The sequence below is a fragment of the Eriocheir sinensis genome, unplaced genomic scaffold, assembly GCF_024679095.1.
Source record: "Eriocheir sinensis breed Jianghai 21 unplaced genomic scaffold, ASM2467909v1 Scaffold627, whole genome shotgun sequence".
NCBI lineage: Eukaryota > Metazoa > Arthropoda > Malacostraca > Decapoda > Varunidae > Eriocheir > Eriocheir sinensis.
In genome coordinates this window covers 170,001-191,526 of record NW_026111973.1, presented here as the reverse complement: position 1 = coordinate 191,526, position 21,526 = coordinate 170,001, and the positions used below count along the sequence as shown (strand labels likewise).

The 21,526-nt window shown below is 45.0% G+C and overlaps 1 long non-coding RNA gene across 1 annotated transcript in view; it reads left to right on the top strand.

Annotated features, from left to right (window-relative positions):
- The first annotated feature begins 2,646 nt into the window (after window positions 1-2,646).
- The window catches only part of LOC126993521 (uncharacterized), a 113,023-nt gene continuing 94,143 nt past the window's right edge, over window positions 2,647-21,526 (top strand). The window contains exon 1 of the long non-coding RNA XR_007747869.1: window positions 2,647-2,804. This is a non-coding gene — a long non-coding RNA (uncharacterized LOC126993521). The remainder of the gene's footprint in view (window positions 2,805-21,526) is intronic.

The window sequence follows — 21,526 nt, the reverse complement described above, 5'->3', positions numbered from 1 at the left end:
GCGGATTCTCTTTTACCAGTCCTTTTCCGAGACTCGACCGAATATTCTTATTTTCCTCCCGAGGCCCTGCCCGCGGCACACGGCCGGCTATCCTCCCGGGAATGTGTTCCAGTCTGGGACAAATTGCGTTTGTTTGCTTATATACGTTTATTTGAGAAGACGTTTCAAGCCTTTGCTTCCCTTTCCCGAGAGAGGCTTGTCTTCAGGCGTGTTCTTTTTTTAATATTAGTGTGTGTGTGTGTGTGTGTGTGTGTGTGTGTGTGTGTGTGCATTAATATCCTTGCCTTCACATAAATTAGTGTCTCCGAGTTTTCATATTAACTGAGTTTGTGTTCGCAAAAGTGGAAGCGTATAATGTTTTGTTATATAAAAAAGATTGTTTTGTGCACTCTCATTGCCTTGTCTTATTAGTTGACTTTGATTTACGGTCCTGAAACACGACGTTGACTTCATGTGGATGCGCTGATCAGTGGATATCTAAGTGTTCTTTTGGTTCCTTACAACTTATTATAAATGTGATTTGTAGTGTCGTGATTTGCGTCCCGAATAGTAGTTTCTTATGAGTGATCTTTTGTAAAGGTGTAGCCAACAGGTTGTCCGGAGACGCCTTGGAACACGCCTACCCACTTACGCAACCTTCCTCTCGAAACTCCCAACGGAGCTTCAGTGGCTCTCCTTTGTAGATCAGCATTAGTGGCGCTAAACCTTCCAACTTATTGGGCCTCGCCGGCCTTCATGCAGCGGCCATTTATCAGAATTATTCGGTGGGGCCCCGGAAGGGAGGATCCCAAGTATCGAGCGATTGATAAGTGGGTATCGAGATCCTGCGGGGCGGGCCGGCCATTAAGATTCTTTCTTAAGTGCCTAGCAATAAATTTCCAGTCCACGGAAAATCTCGATACAGACGAGTCAGCCTACCGAGCCGCGCTGTTCCTTCTGATTTCCGGAAAGCTGGACTACAGGAGTTGATTCTTATTAATGAGGCTCACATTCCATCCGCATTCCGCTCACCATCCGCACAAAAAGTATTACGCGGACACCCAAGGGGTCTGCACACTGACAGGAACGCTCAACTCAAGTTTAGGGAACTATCCTTGCAAAAGATATCTTGAAGTCCGTGCCCGGGGCAAGAGCGTCCTTCTCCAGGGTATGTTTGTCCCTGCACTCCAAAGTGTATTTCGCAACCGTCTCGTGCCAGTCACGAGGGGTTCCATTATTTGTGTGTTGTTTCTTTATTTTTTTGCCATTAGCGTAATTTCCAAAGTTTCAATGTTCATACAAAGGTATTCAACAACTTTCCTCATTTATCATATTATGGTAATTCTTTATCATCCCCCTTCAATTATCCTGCGGGCAACATGTTCTCTTCATTTTCCGATTTCGTTTCCATTATTTCTTTCCTCCACGTCAGTAATGGCTACCGCACCTCTGACGAAGAAAAATACCACTCACTCTCACCAATGACACAGACGAGACACGAGACCACGCCGCAAAACACGAGCGTCCCTTACCTGCATCACAAGCGACAGCCAGTGTGCATATCCACAGGGCCCATGAGCGGGGCGAGGCGAGGCCATCCTTACTCTCGGTAACCTCGCATCGACACTCTTCCTCACCCTCCTCCTCTTCCTTTTCCTTTTATACCTTCTCATTTTCCTTCCTCCTCTACCTCCTCTTCATTCTCTTCCTCCTCGTTTTCTATCTCTTCCACCTTCTCGTTCTCGTTCTCCTCCTCTCCTCTTGTTGTGTTCGCGGCACCTCTGAAAAGTGAAAGCTGCAACATTCGCTGATATCGATCCTGTGGCAAGAAGTCCGCGGAAAACGGAATTCTTTTGCCATTTCTTCGCCCCTGCGTCACGGTCAAGAATTTCGTATGAGCTTAACTTCGAGGCGAAACAATAAAACACAACTTCTTTGGGAAATACTGTGGGGGCATAACGCGAGCATTCCTTTGTGTGGTGAGGAAGTCCCGAGTCAGACCAGCCTCCGATTGCCCTTCTCTCTGTGAATGGACGACATGGTAAGAATACGAGAACAACAACGAACAACTACCACTCTTGTAACGGAAATCTGAATGAGAGAGAGAGAGAGAGAGAGAGAGAGAGAGAGAGAGAGAGATTACATATTATTCCATTTTTCTGTTCCTTGGCCTGCATCCTTTCCACCTTTCCTCGTCCTTCCGCGCCTCGCCTCTCCTCGACTCCATGTAACTAATTAGCCTCCGCCACCTGCCGCCCCGACGAAAAAGTCATGAATGTAATAAAAAGATAATAATACTCCATTCGCGTATAATGAAAGAAGTGACAGAATTAGAGTCTTCTACACGTGCTCTCTCTCTCTCTCTCTTTCTCATATCATTAGCGTTATTATTTTTCCGCCAACGCTGCACACACACACGTCATGGCGTTCATTTGACCATTGAGCAGGTTTTCTAAAAAGCAATACTAGGCTACAATAAAGTTTGGCAGCACTACATAGCCTATACGTATAACTAATGACAATATCAGGTTGTACGAGACAAAACCAAAATTTCGAAGTGATTAGTCTTTTTATCTGGGTACATCTATCAGAAAAAAAGTATCAAGAATAAATAGGCTGGTTCCAACAATACGACAGCTGACCGAGCCGCCTGCCGTTGGGGGCGTGGCGTCGCTGTGTCAGTGTTGCTCGTTTCACCGGTCCCTTGTTGCACTGTGTTCTCCGCATGCATACCTGTGTGTCCTGCAGGTTGGCGGCGTGACGCTCTGTGACCGCCGCACGTGACGCCGCAGTGGTCAACCGGGGCTGTCAGCTGATCATCGGAGGTAAGACTATCTGTGGTTGTCTGCTTGAACGGGTGCAGCGGGCGTTTTTTTTATAATTTTAGGAGTTTGCTCCGAGTGTAGGAGGCCGGAGTGCATGAGTCTAAGGGCCAGAGTGTAGCAGAGCAGTGTAGGAGTGAGGGCCAGAGTGTAGGACAAGGAGATCGCTGAGAAAAGTCACGTACACTGTTTTTGTTTTGATTCATCGTTTGGCTCCATAACGGTTGTTCCGTCTTTACAACCTCGGCAGCAGCACAACGCGCCTAAACCCACATCAACCAACGTTAACAAGCTAATCAAGATGGTAGAGTAAATATGATAATTAGAGGGTATTAGTAACTTCATATAAAGCAAAAAGCAAACAGAACAATTCAGTTATGTAGGCAACGGCTTTATTTTCAGGATGGCCGCCGGCTGCCATCACGCCACACCGTGAAACCCTTGTCCTGCAGCTTGTGCCTCGTGTTCCTCGTGTGTTGAGCGTGTCGTGGGTCCCAAGGTACACGTGACGCTGTTTAATCTCGCGCAATGATACAGCTGTGTTACTTGGCGGAAACAAGTACTTGGAAGGGTAATTATGGGTGCTCTGGCAGCTATGATCATACTGGCAGTGCGGTGATTGGGTTGTTAGCAGTTTAAGCACGATTGGAGGACACACACACACACACACACACACACACACACACACACACACACACACACACACACATTTCCACTATTACCATTATCATCCCCTTATTCTTTATACTACTGTTGCTGTTACTACTACTACTACTACTACTACTACTACTACTACTACTACTGCTACTGGAGATTAACTCTGCGCTTCCAAAAGTCGATATTACGCCTCCATATTATAGTTAAGGGACGAAATACATACCCCTCAACAATAATATGAAGGCGCAAGTACTTAAAAGTAAAGAAAGAAGCTTAATTCCCTTAACGATCTTGGGGAACCAGTTGGAAATCGTTTTTTTTTGGGATGGGGAAGCATATTTAAACGGTAAATCTTAGGAACAGCGGCTCCTAGCGGGTGCACGTTTAGGGTACGGTGTGGTGGTAATTACAACATTTCTAGCACGTACGACGGGGTTTTGACAAGCGGATAGGCGTGTTTATGTCACAAGGGGTGTATTTTTCCGCGCGGGCTGTTCCCTTTCCTCACCCCGGAGCTCGCAGTCTCATCGCCCATCGACTTGGAAGAAATCGTGAGGCCAGCGTGGAAAAATACACCCCTTGTGACATAAACACGCCTGTCCGCTTGTCAAAACCCCGTCGTACGTGCTAGAAATGTTGTAATTACCACCACACCGTGCCCTAATCACGCACCCGCTAGGAGCCGCTACTCCTAAGATTTACCATTTAAACTACTCGAAATTTACATAACCTAACCCCCCCACATGTATGATGCGCCGGTAAAACGAGAAGTACAACAGTATGTGAGACCTTGGAAAGGTTATTGTGCTCGTGGTGGCAATATTGGAGGCGCGTGGTGAATCTCCATATTTACGAGCTGATTTGTTAATTCATAAGATCGCAGACTATAATTATAAAACAACCCTTGCTTTGTCCTCCGCCGAAAAAAAGTATGAAGTCGACATATTATTATTCATATTCACCAAGCTTTTGAAGTAAGAAGTTTGAAGAACTTGGGAAATAATTTTCGCTTCCCAAAAATTATTCGATTTCGAAAAGACCAACGATTTTTCTCCCTTCATTGTACGTTCCAAATATATTATTATAGCTAATGTTGAGTCTGGACCAGCGAGCTGTAATGATAATATAAGAAGGAGTTTATTAATTTCTCAATACGTATAAACTTGATAATAGGATTAGTATAGCTCCGAGTCGTCAACAATGATAAAGTTTCTCCCTCCTTCTTGGTGTTCCCCTCCTGCTGATCTCTTTCAGGTGCTTAGCGGATTATTTACTTACAGCTTATTGTCCACGGAGGAAACTGTCCTTTATCCCCTCATCTTAGTCTCCTTGAGCCAACACTTTGGATAAGATCTTTACTCTCCTATTTCCTCCTCTTCTTCCTTGTGTGTGTGTGTGTGTGTGTGTGTGTGTGTGTGTGTGTGTGTGTGTGTGTGTGTGTGTGTGTGTCGAGACTATCCAGAAAGTTAACGTCTCACATATTATATTTTTTCCAATATTCTCGTCATATATTTATTCATATCCCATATTTTACTTCCTCCTTCTCCCCCGCCTCATCGCCATCATCATCGCCATCATCATCATCATCCTCTTCCTCTTCCTCCGTGTCCCTGTCCTCCACCCTGTCTATTCCCGGCACACTTCTTGGCTTCTCTTAGTATCTTTTCCCATTTTTTTTTCTTTCTCTCGTCTATCTCCACGTGTCCTCCTCCCCCTCCGTCTCACTCTCCACTTCCTCCTCCTCCGTCTCTTCCACTTCCTCCTCCTCCGTCTTCCTCTCCACTTCTTCCTCCTCCGTCTCCTCCACTTCCTCCTCCGTCTCTCCACTTCCTCCTCCTCCGTCTCTCCACTTCCTCCTCCTCCGTCTCTCCACTTCCTCCTCCTCCGTCTCCTCCACTTCCTCCTCCTACGTCTCCTCCACTTCATCCTCCTCCGTCTCCTCCACTTCCTCCTCCTCCGTCTCCTCCACTTCCTCCTCCTCCATCTCTTCCACTTCCTCCTCCTCCGTCTCTCCACTTCCTCCTCCTACGTCTCCTACACTTCCTCCTCCTCCGTCTCTCCACTTCCTCCTCCTCCGTCTCCTCCACTTCCTCCTCCTCTGTCTCTCCACTTGCTCCTCTTCCGTCTCCTCCACTTCCTCCTCCTCCGTCTCTCCACTTCCTCCTCCTCCGTCTCCTCCACTTCCTCCTCCTCCGTCTCTCCACTTCCTCCTCCTCCGTCTCCTCCACTTCCTCCTCCTCCGTCTCCTCCACTTCCTCCTCCTCCGTCTCTCTACTTCCTCCTCCTCCGTCTCCTCCACTTCCTCCTCCTCCGTCTCCTCCACTTCCTCCTCCTCCGTCTCCTCCACTTCCTCCTCCTCCGTCTCTCCACTTCCTCCTCCTCCGTCTCTCCACTTCCTCCTCCTCCGTCTCCTCCACTTCCTCCTCATCCGTCTCCTCCACTTCCTCCTCCTCCGTCTCTCCACTTCCTCCTCCTCCGTCTCCTCCACTTCCTCCTCCTCCGTGTCTCCACTTCCTCCTCCTCCGTCTCCTCCTCCTCCGTCTCCTCCACTTCCTCCTTAATCTTTTCCTCAAGTCATTAATGTGTCCCGGAGGTCCCTGGAGTGCATGACATATTGATTAAGGCGCAAGCAGGCAGCCTCGTCATGAGTCAACAGGTTTTCTGCTTCCTCCTCCTCCTTGCTTTCATATTTCTTCCCTGCCCTTCTCCTTCTCGTCCTTCGTCTCGTTTTCCTCAAGGTTGTCCTGAGTTATTCCTCCTTTTCTTCCTCGAATTATTATTTTTATTTTCATTATTGTTACTGTTATTTATCGTTGTTAGTCGTATTATTATTATTATTATTATTATTATTATTATTATTATTGTTATTATTGTTATTATTATTATTATTATTATTATTATTATTATTATTATTATTATTATTATTATTATTATTATTATTATTATTATTATTATTATTATTATTATTATTATTATTATTATTATTATTATTATTATTATTATTATTATTATTATTGTATCGTCCTTGTAATCACCTTTGTCTTCCTCATCCTCTTTCTCCTTTCCTCATATTTTTCTTTTTTCTTTTCTTTTCCTTTTTCTTTTTCTTTTCTTTTCCTCCTTCTACAACAACTTTTCATTAACATTCACTCCCCCGCTTTGCTTCTTATTCTTATTCTTATTATTTGTCTTCATGCTCCTGCTGCTGCTCTTCCTCCTCCTCCCCCCTCCCCCTTCCCCCTTTCTTCTCATCCTCTTTCTCGTCCTTGTCTTCGTCCACCCTCTTTGTGCCTCGCTTCATACTCGCGGTGAAATCCCGTGGAAGGCGAGCACCACCGGAGGAGGTAACCTCGTTATAAGCAAACAGGCCTTTTGTCACCTGCTGCTCCGGCTATGTTCCGGCTCATAAATTTTCCAGCTCATTTCTTCCCTCCGCCTATGTGTGTGGTGGTCGGGTGGAGGGGTAAGGGTGGGGGGTTGGAAGGTGTCATGAGCCGGGAAAGGGTGGTGGTTAATGCTGGCTACAGAAATTGAGGTGGTGGTGGTGGTGGTGGTGGTGGTGGAATGGACAGTTCTTGGTATAGCTCCTACTTGTGGCGTCTACCTCCATGGGCTCTTGTTTGCTTTTGTTACCTCTTGTCTTTGGTGTAGTTTCTTGTGGTGGTGTAGGGTTGTGGTGATGGTGGTGGTGGTGGTGGTGGAGAGGACAGCTCTTGGTCTAACTCCTACTTGTGGCGTCTACCTCCATGGGCTTTTGTTTGCTTTTGTTGCCTAGTGTCTTCAGTGCATAGGTTCTTGTGGTGGTGTAGGGTTGTGGTGGTGGTGGTGGTGGTGGTGATGGTGGTGGTGCAATGAACAGTTCTTGGTCTAGCTTCTACCTGTGACTTCGATCTCCTCTTGTTTTCCTTTGTTTCCTCGTGTCTTCAGAGCAAAGGTTCTCGTGTTTCTGTAGTGTTAGGTGGTGGTGTGGCGTTGTTGTTGGCAATGGTGCGTTGGTGGTGTGAGCGTTGTTGTTAATGGTAGTGTTGATTGTGGTGGTGGTGGTGACAGATTCCTTTTACCAACACCCACACAAGGAAACTCTTAAGCAGGGCACTCCTCAGGGAACGGCGGCAGCGGTCGGCGCGGCTCCCACAACGAGGGGACGCAAATTGAAATAAATAAGTAAATAGCGCTTTGTTTGAACGCGACGCCGCCACAGTGGAGAGAGAGAGAGAGAGAGAGAGAGAGAGAGAGAGAGAGAGAGAGAGAGAGAGAGAGAGAGAGAGAGAGAGAGAGGAAAGAACAAACGAAAGAAAGAAAAAGTAGGAAGAAATAAGTAAATAAGAAATAAAGAACCAAAGAAAACGAAAGAACGAAGAAAGCGCTTAAGAAATATAAAAAAAGAATGAACTAGAAAAGAAAAAGGAAGAGTGAGTTTCTTGGTAAATATCTGTCAATTATTTTCTCATCATCCTCGCGTACCCCAGGAAAAAGTAGTAATAAAAAGCATCCACAGATAAAAAAAAAGAACAGACTTAAGACTCGTATCCCGTGACCCCGCCGCGTAACACCTAACACCCAGCAGGAGCAAACAAAGAGCGGGAGTAACACGGCTCTAGTGGTGTGAATTTAGCTCAGGTTCATCTGTAATACTTGACAGGTTAAGTGGACGTGGTGTGTGTGTGTGTGTGTGTGTGTGTGTGTGTGTGTGTAAATATAGCAACATCCCTCCCATTGTAAGGTGCGTAAAGAACTCATATGGAGCTTAGCACTCTCCTAAGATAAAAATAACAAGTCTGCTTCCAGCACTAATTTGTATGTTTTTTTCATATACTATTTTCAGTCTTGCTACTATTCAGATTTTTCCTAATTAACTGCGCATTGCTATATTTCTTATTTTTTTTCATCACACACACACACACACACACACACACACACACACACACACACAGGGACACACCCACACCCACACTCCATCACAAACCATTCTTCATCATCGACCCTCGAGACAATGGTTGGCTAAACTAATCCGCCTGAGACCAGGGAACAGAAATGTATACCAAACACCTCCACCCAGCCACCCAATCAGCGGGAAGGTGTATGTAGGCGTAGTACCTCATTTATACTTTTTTTCCCGTCCGTCCTCCACCTCTCTCTAGCTTACCGTGACTTTTTCTTTCTTCCTTCGAACAGTTTCTAACCCTCCCGGCTTTTCCCCTTTCCTGCTAACCATAAACTCCTGCTGTTCTCTCTTTCTTTGTACTATTGCTTCCCCTTTCCGGCATTTCCCTTCCTTCTAACCGTGGCTTCCTTTCCTTTCCCTCTTGGAACTATTTCTTCCCATCCTAGCTTCCCCCTCTCCCTGCTAACCGTAACCTCCTGTTCTCTCTTTCTTTGTACTTTTTCTTTCCTTTCCGGCATCTCCTCCCTTCAAACCATGGCTTCCTTTTCTTTCCCTTTTCGAACTATTTCTTCCCCTCCCGGCTTTTCCCCTCCCTGCTAACGGTGAGCTCTTTCTCTTTCTTCTTCCTACTTTTCTTCCCCTTCCGGCATTTCCCTTCCTGCTGACCGTGGCTTCCTTTCCTTTCCCTCTTCCTACTGCTTCTTCCCCTCCCGGCTTTTCTCCCTCCTGCTAACGGTGACCTCCTTTTCTTTCTTCTTCCTATTTTCTATACCCCTCCCGGCTTCCCCTGTTTCATAGAGTACCTCATTTTAAAGCGTAAACTTTATTTCACGTACTCTAATCTCAGTACTCTCACATCTCAGCACTCTCTTTCTCATATGCTCCCCTTTCTCACTACCTTTCCAGATGTTTACTTTATTCACTCTTCTTCGTTTCCTTTTCACGCTTCCAAGGTTCCTCTCGCTCCATTCTCTCCCTTATAATTTTCTTCTTGACATTCTCCACTTATCTGCGTCCGTCCACTTACGTTTCCTCGAGCGTCTTTCTCATTTATCTCTTGTTTCGTTCTTTTATCGTCTTTTCCCTTGACATGGTATCTGAATTTCCATCAACATGCTACCCCCTCTCCCTCTGCTGCATCCTTCGTCTCTCTTCCTCCTCCTCCTCTTCTTCTTTCTCCTCCTCATACATTCTCTCTTCGTGTCCCTTCAGCGTGTTTCCCTTCACATTCTTCCTCTATCAGTTTCTTACGCGAGAACTGACAACGCATACATTAAGAAAGGTGAATTGCAACCCGGACCGTGTGTGTGTGTGTGTGTGTGTGTGTGTGTGTGTGTGTGTGTGTGCGTGTGTGTGTGTTTGCAGTACGTGAGCTGATGAAGACTTAAGGCACTGTTGGGATGCTCGTAAGTTTTGTATGAAATAGTTTGTCTAGAGCAGCCACTCCCGTTGTCACGTCCTAGTCCTTCCCCCCTCACTCTCATCCCTCCCCCGTCCTTCCCTCACCCTCATCCCTCCCCCTTCCCTCCCTCCCCTTCATCCCTCCCCCTCATCCCTCCCCCTTCCTTCCCTCCCCCTCATCCCTCCCGCTTCCCTCCTTCACCTTATCCTTCACCTCCCCAGCGGCCAGGCCAAAGGAAATCAAGGCAGCTGGGGGTTGGTGTTGAGGTTGATGTACTAGACAAGAGAACACAACATATGCGCATCACCTACAAGAAAAGAAACAAAACATCAGCAGTAATATAAGTATAAACAACAAAACTACTGATACCACTACAATAACGATATAAATGCCATTAACAGCAGCACTAGTACTAAAATCACGAACAGCAAAATACTACTTAAAAAAATGAATAACAACGTGATTAGAAGGATAAAGATTGTGAATTTATGAAAGATTACTCTCTCTCTCTCTCTCTCGTGGCTTAAGGTTGGCGTCTGTGTCTCAATGAGTGTGTCCGTGTTTCTTTGTTTTATCGCCGGTGTTTCCATATTTTTCTCCGCGTTTATGATTGTTTCTCTTTGATTAACGTGACAGTCTTACCCTGTTTTTCCCCTCCTACTTTATCGTCTCTTTGTCTTCGTCTTGCTTACTGTAATATTGCTGTGTATGCATTAGCTTCTCCTCCATCGAAGTCATGTAGCTGGTGATGCACGTTAGAGAACAACCGTCAGTGATAACCCAAGGTGAGGTTAAGCACCGAGTCCATTCTGAGCCGCGGCCTTTGCGCATTCGAACAAGCGTTATGAGCCATTCGAAGCTTTGTTCTCAGTTTGGTCGTGTTTTGATCATCTCGCTGCGCATAATAGTAATGTTATGCTATCATATTAACAGAAGTGATGTGCTGGATTATCCCACATTATTACAGTATCATAGCATCGTTGACAATGACACTATGACACTATGACAATCTCACTCAATAGAACACGAAGCCAATAGCGAAGCCTCAAAGCGTTCACTGTGTTTGTTTGTGCGTGTGTTGGCCCGGGAGGGTTGCTGTGGTCAATCATATGCGGCCGCGGGTTCATTAACGTATTTTACTATTCAGTATGTTTAATGAGGACTGACTGAGCCTCGTATAATTCAATGTTTATGAATTATAGGGTTCGCATTATGATCGTTTTTCCATATAGTAACTGAACTGAAGGGAAATCATCGGCATTGAGGGGCAGGGTGGAAGCATCGTACACCGGCACCTCGTCCAGGCCGGTGTGTGTCTGTTGTCTCGTACACGAACTAAATATATATATTGTCATGTTAATTACGAAGGATGATAATGAAACACACACACACACACACACACACACACACACACAAACGCAATCAGTGACAGCGTTGTGTGGATTCACTGGGTAGTTAAGAAGCGGTGTTTGATTTTTTATCGCGATAATCTATTCAATGTTAATTCCTTCCCGTCCGTGTTTAATGTGCATATTGTAAAGTTTTATACTATTGTACAATATACAATTCAGATTCATCTATGCAACACTATTATTTATGAATATACATCGAAAATAACATCAATACGTTAGACTGAAGCTTCATTTCAACGGTATCGGCACCTCCGTTCGCTTGTTTGAGAAGCCTCTCGTAGAAGTTGCTGGGATTTTCATGGACTTTTGCTATTCAACTGATAATTTTACCCAACCTCTGCATCATAAACAAAAAAGAATCGCTCATGACAACCCAGTTAATCTTCTCTGTGACGTTGGAAAAGTCATAATTGGAGCCTGATACATTTATGAATATGGACCTATGAACGAGACCGTGAATAGTTTGAATTAGTTTGAACCGTGTGTCTCTGCATGCGTGTGTTGTCCCAGTGATAGCGTCGCCCGCGGTGCAGAAGGGACGTGGCCTTGAACTCCAGCCCCAAGCCATATCATAATGACTGGTTGTAGGTGTTATTGAGAACCGGTGAAGCTGGTAGGTGACACAAGGGTGGTGATGTGGGTGGGTGGGGTGCAGGTGTGCATGTATATATTACTAAGGTATTTGGTATGACAAGATGAGATGGGACTGTCTTGGTGATTCAGCGGGAGTGAGTGAAGTGTGCGTGCGGTGTTTCGTGTGTGTGTGTGTGTGTGTGTGTGTGTGTGTGTGTGTGTGGAATGTGCTGTCGTGATTGAGTAGGAATGTGTGTGTATGTGGAGGAGAATGTATGTATGCGTGTGTGTGCGTGTTCGAACTTGTAATTATGGATGTGGACGAATGTGATCCCTAAATTCACGTCTGGAATGGATGACTTACCTAATAGCGTGTGGTGTGACTGTCGGATTAGAGGTTGACATGAGGACGAGGAGCACTTATAGAGGTGTAGGCCTATCTGTAGGTGTGTGTAGCTGTAGCAGGTCACCCATAAGAGCCACTATCCATGGTAAGAGAATAGCAATAGAATACACCTAACCACCTTCGTAAACAACCTAACCACCTTCGTAAACAACCTAGCCTCCTTCCTAAACAACCTAACCTCCTTCCTAAACAACCTAACCTCCTTCCTAAACAACCTAACCTCCTTCCTAAACAACCTAACCTCCTTCCTAAACAACCTAACCTCCTTCCTAAACAACCTAACCTCCTTCCTAAACAACCTAACCTAACCTTCCTAAACAACCTAACCTCCTTCCTAAACAACCTAACCTCCTTCCTAAACAACCTAACCTAACCTTCCTAAACAACCTGACCTCCTTCCTAAACAACCTAACCTAACCTTCCTAAACAACCTAACCTCCTTCGTAAAAAAATACCTTCACTCCACTACTAATCATTATTATTTACTTTCATTGTGCGTGTGTGTTGCAGAAGTGTTATCATCCCACTTCTCTCCGCGTCCATATTGATCAACGTTAATTCCCGGTATATTACTCACGCCATTCTCGGTCCTTAGGGTGTATTATAATTGTTTTGCGTCCACGCTTACCTGACGTTTCGGTGCGAGTTAAATCAGATTTTAGAACAATGCATCAAGTGTATCGGGCATAGTTTGTTATCGCCGTGTGAGTGTTATATGTCGTTGTCTGTCTGTGTGTGTTTGTTTGTTTCTCTCTCTCTCTCTCTCTCTCTCTCTCTCTCTCTCTCTCTCTCTCTCTCTCTCTCTCTCTCTCTCTCTCTCTCTCCCACGAACGATAGAAAGAGAACAAACTTATGCATTCTCTTAAAAACACCCACGAGCACTTAAGTGGCATGTGTCTTCCTATTCCCACGACGAACGTAGTAAAAGAAAAATAGCAAATAAGACCATAACAATAACTTAACAATAAATAATTCAGTGTGTGTGTATGTGTGGTGTGTGTGTGTGTGTGTGTGTGTGTGTGTGTGTGTGTGTGTTAGTTGGTTTATGTCTTGTCTGTAGCTATTTCGATATTCATCCATTGTCTCACCCACCCAAGTCATTGTAAGCATCTGCACTATATATATTTCAGACAAACTCTCCATCTTTATCCTACTTTCCAGTTTCTTGTTTTCCCTTTTATGTATTATGCTGTATTTGGCTCGATGCTTTTCTCCTCCTCTGTTATGTTACGTTCCTTTGACAACGCTTAATAACTGTTTAGCAAGAGTGTGATTTTGTGGGGTTTTCTTCGCCATTATTATAAGTATCGTCCCGTTGCTTCCCATCAATGAAAAATCTGATAGTGGGTGAAAATATATATGGTCATGTTCTAATTAATTCTCCACTCCTTAAATGCCTAGATGATCGATAGTAACAATCAGGCACACCAAGGAAAGTTTATATAATTTTGTTCCTTGTGATGTTTTACTTTTTTTTTCTATACATATGCTGTTTATTTTATCTCGTCCCTTTTTTTTCTCTGTTTTGGAATGGTAGACTTGGGAGTGAGAATTCAGATTTTGCGAAGTCATAGCCTTTAGTTTATACGTTAACCACCTGCGCTCAAGAACACAAGTAAATTTAGAGTTACTGCTTAATTTCAAGTCATCTGAATCAACGCCACTCTTAAAGCTGTTATCATATCTCCCAGCCAACAGACTTACCGGGCTCTCTTCCTCCTCCTCCTCCTCCTTCTCCTCCTCCTCCTCCTTCTCCTCCTCCTCCTCCTCCTGTTTTCGCCCGCTCGATGCTTTCCGGAAGCAGAGATAAGTGAGTGCAGGGGTGATGTTACTTCCTCTTTGTTTGTTGTGTGTGTGTGTGTGTGTGTGTGTGTGTGTGTGTGTGTACATGTGGCGTGCGGGACAGACTAATCAGATAAAGGACAGGTGATCATGGGGACTCCCGCGGCCTCTCTGACTTGTGGAAGAGAGAGAGAGAGAGAGAGAGAGAGAGAGAGAGAGACTAAGCTTCGGTAGATCATCTGTCTGACACCCAATCAATATAACGTAAAAATTAAGTTACGTACATGTATTAATATCTGGGTCAGTTATCCTTCTATATAACCTTTAGCTAGTTGCGTTCACAGTATGTCTTTATAAATGCTTTTCTGGCTCAATATTTTCTTTACATTTGCATTTTACATTTGTCTCGACGTTTTTCTCCTTGTGATTGTGTAGTGTCTCCTGCCAATGCTTAAAAGAACTATCGTCTACCATTAGTGTGACAGCATAGAATTGTGTGTATGTGTGTGTGTGTGGTGGGGGAGGAGGTGGAAAGCATAGTAGGAAACATAACATCCATTGCTCTCAGACTGCAGTGTTACCAAGGTGTGCAGACGTTAAAGGTGCAACAAGCCTCCCACACCCAAACTAGAACACTCCCGGACCTTAATCAGCTTTTCTCGCCCATTTGCTGATGCGAGGGAAGGCCTGGAGCTGAGGCTGCGAAGGTGAGGAAGAGAGGGAAGAAGGGGCGCTGAGAGGTTGAGGAGGAAGGGATGGCTAATGGATGGGGAGGAAGTTATGTGTGGCTAATGGATGGGGTAGGAAAGGAGGAAAGGGTATAATAATGAGGTAGTATAATGAGTGGGAGGGAGTTACATTTGCCTAGTGGATGGGGAAGTAAGGAAAGAGAGGTGACTCAAGATTGGGAAGGAAGGGAAGGATGTGTATTTTGAGGAGAAGAAAAAATGATGAAGGGGTGTCTGAAGTAGATGGAAGGAAGGGATGAAGGGGTACATCTAGGTGGAATAAAGAAGGGGATGAGAGGGGAACGAAGAAGGGGAGGAAGGGATGGCTTATAGATGGGGGGGAAGTTATGTGTGGCTAATGGATAGGGAGGAAACCAGGAAAGGGTAGCATAATGATGGGGAGGGAGCTATATTTGCCTAGTGGATGGGGAAGGAAGGAAAGAAGGGGTGACTCAAGACTGGGAAGGAAGGGAAAGATGTGTATTTTGAGGGGAAGAAAAGATGATGAAGGGGTGTCTGAAGTAGATGGAAGGGAGAGATGAAGGGGTGCATCTAGGGAGAACGAAGAAGGGGATGAAAGGGGTGTCTTGAAGGGAAGTGAAGAGGGGAAGAAAGGTTATTTCAAGACGGAGTAAAGAAAGTGGGAAGAGCGACCTCAAAGCGGGGGAAGTAAAGAAGGGGATGATGGGGTCTCTTAAAGGGAAATGAAGAAGGGTGCGGGTATGCCTCAAGATGGAATAAAGGAAGAAGGAACGACTACCAAAAAGTGGGGTAAAAAAAGAGACGAATAGAGCGACTTGAGGGGAAAGTAAGAGTCTCCTTCTTCATCATAAGTCAAGGCTCGGGGGGGAAGTTTTGGGTTCCCGAGTTAAAGATTTTTATGAACATTAAATTCACCACAGAAAAAGTTGAAAAGTTAGAGACTCTTAACGTGACCCAGTGCTACTTCTGAGGAGGGTCACGAGGAGCGTTGTGCCGAGCCTCGACGCCCCTCCAGCAAGGCGATGACTAATGCCCCCGGGGAAGTGTGCATCCGTCTGGCTTAGTGAGTGCTGGCCGCGGGTGATGGGCGAGGCGCGGGGTGGCTAATGGAACAAGAGGCATTTAGCAAGAACACAGGCGCGGGGAAAACGTGTGTGACAGGACGAGAAATTATACGGGGGAAACACAGGTGAATAATGGGCGGTAAGAGAGGGAAGGGGCGGAAGGAGGACGTACCCTGCTGCAGGCGATTGTTGGCAAGTCAGAATGTACGTAAAAATAATCGACGAATGGACCAGTAGGGAAGGGAGAGGACGGGATGGGTACAAGCCCTGGTGGTGAAGGTTGGTATGTCAGAATGTTGATATAGACGATCGGACATAGCACGCCGATGAGATAAAAAAAATAAGGAAAAGGTGGCGTGGTCAGAATGGGAAATCACCTTACGCAACAAGCCTTTCTGTTGACTGGAGGCTGGCTTTCAATACCAGTCACTAGGTCTTGATATATGCCATTGTTAAAAGAAAGGAGAATAGGGAGAGGAATAGTAAAGGTAGGAGTATAGTAGGAGGAGGAGGAGAGGGAAGAGAAGGAAGGAAGGAAGGGGATGGATGAGAAAGTCAGAATAGGTAGAATGAAGGAGGGAACAGGAAACGAAACTTACGCTCACTGCAAACAATTAATGATATTTTACATGCAAGTTATGGAATTAGAAGTTGTAGCGTTGGAGCTCTCCTTCCTCTTCCTCCTCCTCCATCTCCTATTCCATTCCCTCCTCCTCCTCCTCCTCCTCCTCCTCGCTTTGCTCGTCTATCTCCTTTTCTTCATCGATCTTTCCCCGCACTTCTATTACCTCCTCCTCCTCCTCTTTTTCTCTCTCTCCTCCTTCTTTTCTTCTTGCTTCTCTTTCTCCTCCTCCTCCTTCTTTTTCCTTCTCTTTCTCCTCCTCCTCCTCTTCTTCTTTTTCCTTCTCTTTCTCCTCCTCCTCCTCTTCTTCTTTTTCCTTCTCTTTCTCCTCCTCCTTTTCTTACTCAAGCGTGTCTTCCATCTCTCTTCTTCTCTTCCTTTCCAACATTCTCTAATCTCACTCTCCTCCACACTCATTTCCCAAGTCTCATTTATACCCGTCAGACATAATTCGTTCCATATTCTAGTTGCGAATGTTCGTCTCGTTTTTACAATATTATTTTCTTCTTTGTCCCCAGAATACACGATGCTACGTTCTTGTTTACCTTTTCTTTGTTTTGGTATGGATATTATGGTCAGGATTATCTGTTTGACGTGTTTTTTGGGAGTGTGTGTGTGTGTGTGTGTGTGTGTGTGTGTGTGTGTGTGTGTGTGTGTGTGTGTGTGTGTTTTGTTTTAGTGTTTTATCTTGTGCCGCGGCGAGTCACTCTTAAGTCGGCCGTGATTAAGGAACATTCTCTGATCCTGCCCTTCTTCACACTTGTTTCTCTAGACTTTCACCCATTTTCTGTTTCATTGTCCCAACCGCTGTTCGGCTCTCCACTATTTTCACTTTTCCTCTCCTCCTGTTCTTGTTTATTTCTTCTTACGCTTTACTCCTCTCCTGATCTTCATCCTCCTCTCATCTCTTATTCTCTCACGCCTTGCTCGCTGTCATCTATTTCCTTCTTTTATCCCTCTCCATCATTTTTCCCTCCCGGTCACAGTCACGCTTCGCTCCTCTCCTTCATTCTTTCTCTTCTTTATTCCTCTCTTCTATCCTCACACTCATATTCCTCTCCTCCGTTTTCTCACCCTCCTTGCACTCCATCAACAATTCACTTCCTGTATTCATTTTTATATCCATCGTTTTTTTACCTTCAGTGGTCTTCGTCATGGCCTGATTTTTTTATTCCTTCCTTTTCTCCTTCTCGTGTTTTTCCCTCACTCCCCTGGCTTGTTCTTTCTCTCAGGGTACTCACGGATTCTCACCCTAATTCTTTTGCCTCCTTTTTGCCTCGGCACCTTCACTAATCCTTTCCACTCTATTCACATCCAGCTCTCCCTCCTCGCTCTACCTCCAGAATACATTTTATATCATCTCCCTCAGTTTAAATCCGTCTTTCCCTCTCTCTCCACTCACCTGCTCCACCCACAGTCACCCCTCGCACACTCACCCACCCAGAGCTCACGCGCCTTGTGGTTACATAATCTGTCCCTCCAACGGCTCCTCTACGACCTCATTCCCCTATCCATCTTTTTTTCCCGCCGTTTAGTATATCCTCTTTCTTTTTTAAGTCGGTGTTTTTGGAAGAGAGACGCCGGGAGTAAAGGTCTGATCTGTCACTTGTCTTCTGTAAGCTAAATCCACCTTGTCTCTCTCGTGTAACCTTCCTGTCTAGCATTTCAAAATTATTCATATGTAGTTTCGTCTCTCTCTCTCTCTCTCTCTCTCTCTCTCTCTCTCTCTCTCTCTCTCTCTCTCTCTCTCTCTCTCTCTCTCTCTCTCTCTCTCTCTCTCTCTCTCTCTCTCTCTCTCTCTATCTCTCTCTCTCTCTCTCTCTCTCTCTCTCTCTCTCTCTCTCTCTCTCTCTCTCTCTCTCTCTCTCTCTCTCTCTCTCTCTCTCTCTCTCTCTCTCTCTCTCTATGTGTCTTTCTCTTTTTATCGTTTAATATAAACGGTCGTGAATTCAGAGGGGATATGATCGAGTGGAATGCTGCCAAGTTGTACATTCCTGCGAACGAGTCTGATATATACACACCGTTGCAGTGCTTGAATTCATGGCAGCAGAGTCGGTCACTGAAATGTTTGCTTGTGTGTGTTTTGAGGACGCGCCGCTGCAGACACTCGAGTGCAAATAATACTACATGTTTAACCGGCAAAGCGAGTGTTTCAGAAATGGATGTATACAGGAAGCGTTCATTTGGGCGAAAGGTGCTTAGTCGGATGTATCTGTGTGTTCCTGTGTGCCCTTATGTGTGACAGGAGAGGGTTGGAAGTATGTTATGTGGGAAGGGAAGGAAATTAAATGTAGTTAAATGTTCTTACTGATAAATCTAGGAATTCTAAGGTCTTAAAGCTAAAATGCAAGGATAAAGAAATACAATGCAGTTCAGTTTTATTTTTCCGTACGAACATATTTTTCTTTATCTCTAGTTGGGTCATTTATCTTTTATTTTTTTTTGGCTCTTGGGCTTCCTCCGTTCCTGTAAACAAAAAAATAAATAAAAAGTGTAGCTGCTTTACTGCAAAAAGGGAACACACGGAAAGTGGGTTTGCGGCATAATTCAAGCGTAAACAAGTTAAAACTTTCATGAAACTGTTGTATACTCGAGTGCATAAGGTACGGTAATGTTTTGGCTCTATTTTAGCTTCTTACTTGTTACTTAAATCTTCCCTACGTACCACACTTTCCTCCCTGCACCCCCCCTCTCTCCTCCTCCTCCCTGCCTCTTAGCTACAGGAGTCTTCTCTAACACTAACTTTCTCTCTTTAACACAACTCTCGCAGCTTAATTCTTCCCTCGATTCTACACTCTCCTCCCTGCACCCCCCTTTTCCTGGCTCTAGGGTGATTCGTCCCCGGGTGAAATGTCCCGGTTGATTCATCCCCGAGGTATTCAACCCTGGAGGATTCGAACCCTAGGGTTATTTGTCCACTAGGGTGATTCGTTCCCTTGGCTGTATTTTCGTCGCGTTATTTACGAAACTCCATTACTACGACAAGATCCGACCATCAATGGATTTGTGTGTGTGTGTGTGTGTGTGTGTGTGTGTGTGTGTGTGTGTGTGTGTGTGTGTGTGTGTGTGTGTCATGTTGTGTAAGTGTGTTTAAAGGTTTGATACATCAGGTTGTTAGCTTGACTACCGTTCATTGGTTCGATTTTCTGTCTTCACTTTTCAATACGTGGACCACCACAGTCAGAGCAACATGCCGCATACAATCCTATCAAGCCGTGGCAGGGGAAAGCTTGTTGATGATCTTAACTTCATTTACGCTGCAGAGAAGAAAAACGCCGATGGAACCAAACAATGCTCAAGAATCCTCTCGTGCTTTGGTGGCTAACGTTTTGTCAAAATTGGATGAACATTCACTGGCTCATGTGCTTCATGGCTCAACAAGCTCCTCCAATTCCCCAAACTCGCACTGGCTATGTTATTCCTGAAGAGTACACCAAGTTAGAGTCGGGTGAGATGTTTTTGAAGCATGATTCTGGCACTGAGGATGAGAATCGTATTCTTGTCTTTGCCTCTGCTCAGGGGTTGAGGGATCTTGTCCGCTATAAGAGTTGGGGTTTTGATGGAACCTTCAAATGCTGTCCCAAAATCTTTGCGCAGCTCTTTACCATTCATGGTCAAGACGAAACATTTAGTGCTCCTCGAGTCTTTGCACTGCATCCTAGCAAGACTGAAGAAACATACACTCGGGTTTTCTCCATTCTTAAGGATCTGCAACCTGAACTGAATCCTCAAGATGTGATGATATATTTTGAAATGGCTTCTTACAACACCTTGTTTACCTCTTTCGGTTATGCTTCTGTAACTTTTTGTCTTTTCCACTTAAGCCAAAACATTTACAGAAAAGTAGTGGACTGCAATGAGAGGCAAAGGTACCATCGTGAGGATGAGTATGCTTTGAAAATACGTTGTTTCCCTGCTTTAGCTTTCCTGCCAATACAGGATGTAGTGGCTGGTTTTGATGAGTTTGTTGATGATGATGATTTGCCCCAAAAATTTATTGATTACTTTGCTGTAGATTACATTGGTTCAGAGAGAGGTCGTGGTCAGAACCGCAGGAGAATGGTTCCCAGGTTTAAAATTGCTGATTGGAATGTCCGTGACAGAGCCCTTCAAGATAAACCTCGCACCAACAACAACTTGGAGGGCTTCCACAATGCCCTTCAAAGTTCTGTAACGCAAACTCACTCTAACCTTTGGTGTCTTATCAAAGGACTGAAAAAGGAAAAAGTTCTTGCAAATGGGAAAAGGATTAAGTTTGAATAGTCTGGATCAGTATGTAAGCCAACAACTGTTACTAAAAACATGAAAAGTCTCATTGAAAAATATGATCCGAATGAAAAGATTCGCTTCCTTCGTGCCGTGGCTCATAATTTAAAGTTATTTTAGATATTCTAGTAGTCCTCTTCTGAGTAGTAATGGAGTTTCGTAACTAACGCGACGAAAATACAGCCAAGGGAAAGAATCACCCTAGGGACGAATCACCCTAGGGGACCAATCCTCCAGGGATGAATAACCCAGGGGTGAATCAACCGGGACATTTCACCCGGGGACGAATCACCCTCGCACCCCTTTTCCTATGCCTCCCATGTCCATCTTAGCCACAGAAATCCTCTCTAACACTAACTTTCTCTCTATAACACAGCTCTCATACCTTAATTCTTCCCTCGATTCTACACTCTCCTCCCTGCACCTCCCTTTTTCCATGCCTCCCATGTCCCTGTTACTACAGGAGTCCTCTCTAACACTAACTTTCTCTCTTTAACACAACTCTCACACCTTAATTCTTCTCTCGATATTACACTCTCCTCCCTGCACCCCCCTTTTTCTATGCCTCCCATGTCCCTGTTAGCTACAGGAGTTCTCTCTAACACTAACTTTCTCTCTTTCACACAACTTTCACACCTTCACCCCTCAGCTATAGGAGTCCTCTCTAACACTAACTTTCTCTCATTAACACTACCATCATACCCGTGCTGTCCTCTTCTACCTAAGCCTCCTGATCCCCTTATTCCAGTCCCCTCTCAGGCTATTTTTTTCTCCCTGGCATTCTTCTTCTTCCGTACATTTCCCTTCTCTCCATGTCCCTCGTGTCCCTCTTGTCCCATTGCCCTCTAAACACTACCTTCCTCTCCTGTTACTAATGTCTTCTCCGTACAGTCGCCTTTCCCTGAATCCCTCCATGTCTCCCTATTCCAATCCCATCAAGGTCTAA